General features: G+C 41.4%; 1 pseudogene; it reads right to left on the bottom strand.

Annotated features, from left to right (window-relative positions):
* Positions 1-226: 226 nt before the first annotated feature.
* Positions 227-1,073, bottom strand: LOC118587579 (annotated as a pseudogene).
* Positions 1,074-7,277: the final 6,204 nt, after the last annotated feature.

Raw genomic sequence — 7,277 nt, forward strand, 5'->3', positions numbered from 1 at the left:
GCTATAAAGGTCTAACCAATAGGCTTCGTGATGTGTGAATGAAACCATGGCAAGCTAAGAATTTCTAGAGAGTGCAAAAAGACAGTTAACAGAAAAAAAGGAACTGATCTAGCTCCTTTGAAATCTATCCAATGGGAGAATCATAAAAACAAAACGAAGATGTTACTCTTAGCTTTGCTGTTGTTATTTTTAATAAACTTAATTCATTTTTCTTGTATAAAAACCCTTATGTGATGGCCACAGCTAGAGCCTGGGTCCTCTGAACAGAGAACCCAGTGTGGGTTTTTACAAGATGGTCAATGAGTTCCTGATAAGGAAACTTGGTAAACACAGTCTCTTCCCAGAGGTGGGGGATAGCTGTAGGTCTTGGAGATGGCATCAAAGGTGGCCTTGGCAAAGTTGCCCAGGGTGACAGTGCAGTCCCTGGCTGATGTGTAGTGGTCATCAATACAGGCCATAAGCAGCAGGAGCACAGCCAAGGCCAGTGCCTCTGGGGACAGGGATGAGACGCACCAACACAGAGCCACAGCAGCCTGTCAGTTTGCATGGAACAGTGTGGGGCTTGCCAATCTTGTTCCCTCAGGAACAATGGACAGCTTGGCCAAGATGATGATGGCCCCTCAGATGGTGCTGGCTACCCCTTTGGAGCACTTAACACCAAGACCAATGTGACCACTGGAGTCCTTAGTAGCAACAAAAGCCTTGAACTGATCCGCTGGCCAGCCAGAGTCTGTTATGCACAAGCATTATCTTTAGAACCTCATCCTTTAGGGATGGGCCCAGGGAAAAAAATCAATAATCTCTGATCCCTTAATGGGCAGGAAGAACAGGTAGCACCACTCCAGGGACTTGCTCTTCATGTCCTTAACCAGGTGGCCCAGCGTGGTGACGAGGATCCACTCTTGGTTCTTGGCTTTACCTCTACGAGTCCCACGGCCTCGACCACTGCTGGCCTCAATCATGTCCATGGCCCCTAAAACCGCTGTGGAATCATCTGCAGAAGCTGCCCCAGCCTTCCAATCCTGGGCCACAGGGTCCTCCGGTCCCTCTGGTCCCTCCCACTGCACCAGCATCATCCACTATTTGTTTTTTTCCCAAAATAGTACTCTTAGGTTTTGAAGAGAATAGTTGCATGATTCTGGTACAGTGAATCCTGGTTGGAATAAAAGATTGGGATGAATCAAAATGAACACGCCCTGGGAGTTAGCCAGCTTCCTGATGCTGTGACAGAACACACGAGGTAAGTAGCTTATAAGGAGGGAAGACATATTTTGGCTCACAGTTTCCGAGGTTTGGGCCTGTGCTTAGTTGATCCATTAGCAGGCTTGGAGAGCAGTACATAGTTGGGAGTGTGTGCTGGGAGAAGCTGCTGGCCTCATAGAAGCTGGGGGGCAGCACCCTTCTATCTCCTACACCTCCTCTAAGGGCACACACCCAGTAGCCTAACGGCAGTCAACTAAACCAACCTCCTACTGCCCATCAGTGTCAGAAGCCTTCAGCACAGGGACCTTTGGGAGATAGTTAATAACCAAATCGTGAAACTTCAGTCCTTGAACATAAAATAAAAGCACATTGGTGTGTGTATGTGTGGATCAGATTTCCAAGGCAGCGCCTTCAGAGGTGAGGTTTGCTGACAGGTTTATTGGGAGCTTCCCCTGGAATCAACACGTGTGAGAAAGTAGGGGAAGGAGGATTGGGCAGGAGGAGAGGCTGGTAGTGAAGGACTGCATGGCAGCCCTTCAAAGACAGAATCACCATTTAACAAACTCCTAAACATACAAAACTATGGTATCACAAAGCCTATTTTTCTTGCAAGCCTAGGAACTGATTGCCAGTGGAATGAGGAAATACTGATTATGGGAGTTGTCTCACATAGAGATTATTGGTAATGCATTTGTTAACATGCATTTAATTATGTAATTTCAAAGTTATTGTTATATATGAATTGTATCTAAAATAAAGTTTGCATGAGAGAGGAACTCTGAAAAATAATAGCAGGAAAAACATTGATGTATCAGTCTTGGTTTGTTTCAGAGAATGGAGTGACCACATTTTGATGTGTCTGGCATAGGCCCATCTGTCTTTCCACATGCTGTTGAAGTCAGTGATACAAAGGGACTCCATTTGTCCCTTAACCAGCTGTGGTGATATATTTTACACACAGGATCTTGACAGTGAGACAACATACCAATCTTAACTCCATATTTGTCCAATTTTACTTGTACATGTTTATATGTGTGCACACATGCGTGTTTTCAGCTTCATATAATTTTATGTGTGATTGTTTGCCTATCTACTAAAACAATCTCTTGTCTAGTCTCCATTTTAATAATTTTGCCATCTCAGAGGAGTGTTACATAGATAAAAATTATACCATGTGTAAGTTTTTAAGATCATCTGGGTTTTTGTTTTGTTTTTTTCCGATCTGTGTGATTCTATGGAAATTTCCCCGAATTTCTTAGTAGTGGAAAGATGGATCAATGAAGCTCATTGGCTGGCCAGTCTAGCCAAATCAATGAGCTTTTGTTTCAATGAGAAACTCTGTCTCAAAACCTAAATGTGGAGAGTGATCAAGGCAAGATACTAGACAGCAACATCTGGCTTCTATATGTACACACACATGTTCATATACCCAAACTAACAAGTACATACAACACACACACACACACACACACACACACACACACACACACACACACACATGCACACATGCACACACACACATGCACACACGCACACACATGGGCATGCACAAAAGTAAAGAGAAAAGAAAACAGCAAACCACCAACCTTTTTTCCAGTTTCCACTAGCAGTGTCCAAAGTGATCCTCTCCAGAAGCCCTCTCCCCCCCCCAGCCCTTCCTCCCGTTCTTCCTCTTTCTCAAGCTTCTGTTCATCAGCTTCAGCTATTCTGCATGCAGAGATGTATCAGCACTGTCTTAACTTGCACTTCCCCACTGGCTAGTTGAGCATCAATCCTTGTGGTTCTCTACTAACTGCACGTGTATACTTCACCCATGTCTATCCATAGCTCCCGGAATGTTTTAAGAGGATTGCTTGTTTTTATTTCTCTTTTTGTTTTTAGAAACAGGAAGTAGTGATCCATTCCCAAGGAAAGAAAGATGTTCAGTGGAGGCAGAGGGACTCAGATATTGAAATGAGTAGACTTCAAATTGTTCCAAATTACATAAAGAAAAAAATGTGCTTATAGTACATAAAATAGAAAACACCAGCACAGAAACAGAAAGTGTGTTTCAAATAGAAAATGTAGAGCTTAGTTTCTTTAAAAAAGAAAAAGGCTACTGGACACAGATGCCATAGAGATGACTCAGCAGGGAAAGGTGTTGGCCACCAAGCCAGACTGCCTGAGTTCAAGCCCTACAGCCTACATGGTAGAAGGGACAAACTGATTCCTGCAAGTTGTCCTCTGACTGCTACACACGTGCCATGGTTTACTCCTGATAATATAGAATTAACTTCATTACTTACACACTTGCAGGAAATCATCAGAAATAGGGAACATCATATATGCATATATGTATATATACATATACATACATACACACGCTAAATGTCTTAGTTTGTTTTGTTCTTTATATGATACAACAGTTTTATTATAAAGGTATTAGTAATTTTTAATATATTTTAATTACAGTATAATTACACGATTTCTACCCTGCCCTCTTCTCTCTCTAGAGCCTCCCCTGTCCCCTCTCTTCAATCTATACAATGTGTCCTCCATTCTCAAATTTATAGCCTCTTTTTCTTTGATTATTGTTGTTGCATATATTTGGGACCTTATCTCACAAAACAAACATGGAGAGTGATGAAGAAAAGGGGGCGCACAGTATATAAATTCAACTTGCTGGTTCTGTTTTTATTGTTTGTGTGTGTGTGTGTGCGTGTTCGGTTTAGGACTGACCACTTTGTACTGGGAAGGCAGTCAGAAGGCTCATCCCTGGAGAAGTTGATTCTCCTTCTCTCAGCAGTCATTAGTTGCCTACAGTTCTTTTTCTAGGAGTAAGACCCCACGAGATTTTCCCCTTCCACATTAATATGTCTGTTGATACGGCCGTTCTTCTGGTCTTGTTTATACACATCTTTCTAGGAGAGACTGTTTGACGGCATACTTCCTGGTCTTCTGGTTCTTACAATCTTTCTGCTTCCTCTTTCTCTGGGTTCCCTGAGCCATAGATTCAGGAGCTGTGGTGTGGATGTCTCTACTAGGGTTGGGCCCCACAAGATATGTTGATCTCTGCATTGTGTCCAGATGTGGTTCCCCGCAAAGGTCTCCATTTGCTGTAAAGAGAAGCTTTTTGGATGTGATAGCTACAGTTGTCTGTGGGTATAAGGATGGAATTCAGAATTTAGTTGGGTATTGTACTGGTCTAGCAAAGCGATAGCAGTAGGTTCTCTTGTAAGATCCATGCCCTTACTAGCCTCAGAAAGCTGGCTAGGTTTCTAATGTCAGGCATAATTTCCTTCCTGTTCAGTGGGGCTTAGGGGCAATAATAGAATAAAGATAATGGAGATTTTTTTAACTTGAATATAAACTGATAGAAATTAATAAAACTGGTAAAAAGAGCTCCAGAAGAGGAGTAGAAAGAATAAAGGAGAAATCATAAAAAGCAAGCTTATTGAGATGGCTCAGTGGCGAAGAGCATGCAGTGCTCTTGCAGAGGACCACACTTCAGTTCCTAACACCCACATCAGACAACTTCAGCTCCAAAGGACCCGACACTCCCTTCTAGCTTCCATGGGCACCCCATGTACTAACACACAGACAGGTGTGCATGCAGATGTTAAAAATAAATAAATAACATAAATATCCTAGACATATAGAAAGTCCTACATGAATAGATTTTGGAGATTTTACAGAGACTTGGAGAGGATATACTTAAAGTAAACTTCTTGTGCATATGATAGTGCCTGCTGAAAATGAGAAGGTGTTGGAAGCAGTCAGAAAAGATAAAGGATGTAGCAAGTGAGCAATGATTCAAATGCCAACTGACTTCTTTACATATGGGAGCTGGAAAATAGACTAGCAAGCAGTATCTGAGGATCTTTCAAAATGTTCTTTAAAAAAAAAAAAAAATCTATTTCTTCCAAGAGGTATCTGTGAATACAATTCTATACACAGCTAAAACGTCTGTCAGTGGAGGTAAAGCATTTACAGATAAAAGCAGCTAGGGATTTGCTGTCAGTGGACCTACCTTGCAAGAAACACTAGGTTGTAATTTTTATTGATAGTTTCTTTCTAATTTGATCTTGAGGTCTCTCTGTCCAGAGTGACCATAAGCCAAGATATGGACTCATTTGGAGAGCCTGTTGGGGCAGGAAGCCTGTGATTATCAGGTAGGACCCAAGGAGGGGTTGAATGAAGAATTCATGAAACTGACTTACTCACAGGTCACAGAAAGGGTCTAGGTGCTGTCAGGAGACTGCCAGAAAGCACAGAGGCAACAGGAAGCCCCATCAGACAATGGGACATGATGGGGGTGGGGAGAGTAGTGAGTGGGAAGTGGGAGGGAGCATGTGGGATAATGGCTTTAAGGTCAGAATGTGTTATCTTTGGGGTTTCCTGCTAAGGATCTGTTTGTTGCTTTAAATAAAACATTTGTGGTTGGAGAACCTATTAACATGACCATGATGTTGAGGCTTGTTTCATAATGGTCAACAGCTGTGTGGAGTGCTTGGTTTGGGATTAGTGAGATAAGAAACAAATACGGAAATCATATCCCTGCTGAATGAAGGTGATAGGATGTGACTCAGGTTTTCAACATCTTATGTCAGGTCCAAAAATGGATCCTGGGGTGACACACTTGTTAGAAAGCTCTCTATATGATTATAAAGCATGCTAAAGTTTGAAAATCATGGCTACCAATGATACCAATAAAGTAGGTGGATTTTTACCTGCCCATTCTAACTCTAAATTCTGTGATTGCATGCCTGCCTTGAATGCAATAAGGAAGTCTAGCTGTCTGAGCTGGATCTCAAATATAGTTAGTGCATATAATATACTTCTGTGAATCATGGGTTCAAGAAGTGTGCTGCTCTGTTAAAATACAATAAGACAGCAGAGAGCTGTAGGGACATTACACTTCCGGCTTCTCCATGACATCTAGTGCTGTCATGGCACCCTGAAGGCCAACAGCTTTAAGAGCACCAGGAAGGAAGAATTTCAGAAGACAATATTACTCAGAGGATACAATAAAGCCATGGAAGCCACAGCAGCACTCCTCCAAATTGCTCTGCAAACCATTGCTTGTCAGGAATCATTAACCAAAAGACCACGGTGGGGAAGGCAGAGGGACATACGGAAACAGCTGCATGCACAGACACCCACTGGGGACAATCACAAGCAACTTTTGTTTAAGATCAGGTACAATGCTACACGGAAAGTTCCTGCCTAACACACTCAAGGTTGCTTAAAATACAGGTTTTGTTAATTTCATTTGAGAGCAAGAGTATAAAATTAGGTGGGCAGGGAGGTGGGGAGGATCTAGGAGAAATTGGAAGAGGAGAAAGCATGATCAAAATATAGCATGAAAGAATTGTATGTGGTAACACACATTTATTTATTCATTCACTTATTTATCTATTTATTTATTTAATGTTCAGCTTTTTCCAACTTTCTCCACAACATCTTTTTCAAGAACAAAGCAGATCTTATTACAGTAACTGGTTATAATATCTCAAGTATCTGTTTTAACAGCTTTATTGAATAGTAATTTATACATACAAACCTGTCCATACTTGATATGTACAAGTGGATGAATTGGGGCATAAGTTATGATTATAAGTATACACCTCATCTCCAGAGGTTTCTTCATGCAAGGGAGTTGTTCTTCAGAATATCCCACATCCTGGGTTTTTCTTATTCCTTTACCATAGTGTTATGTAATGTTTTCCTTTACCTTCTAAATTTTCTGTAAAACAGAAATTAAATCTGAAAGCTGTCAGATTCCAGTTCAAAATTTTGGATAAATGTACTTCACTCCAGAAGATACACAGTAGCAAGATGGACCCATTTCAGAGATGCTAAGTGAATCTATCAATATGTGGCAGCAGCCTGACTTCCTTGTTATGTAGATAGCCTCTTCTCTCATGGCTAGGAAGTAATCTGTTGTTAACAGCACCCTGTGGAACTTGTCATTACTTTAGCATCTAATAATGATGATTACGTTGGATTGACAAGCTTGAGTTAAGGAGTTAAGACATATACTGTGCTTTTTCTCATTCTTTCCATCTTTGTTGACTGCAACGTTGCTGTCAGAA

This window comes from Onychomys torridus, chromosome 7 (genome assembly GCF_903995425.1).
Source record: "Onychomys torridus chromosome 7, mOncTor1.1, whole genome shotgun sequence".
Lineage (NCBI taxonomy): Eukaryota > Metazoa > Chordata > Mammalia > Rodentia > Cricetidae > Onychomys > Onychomys torridus.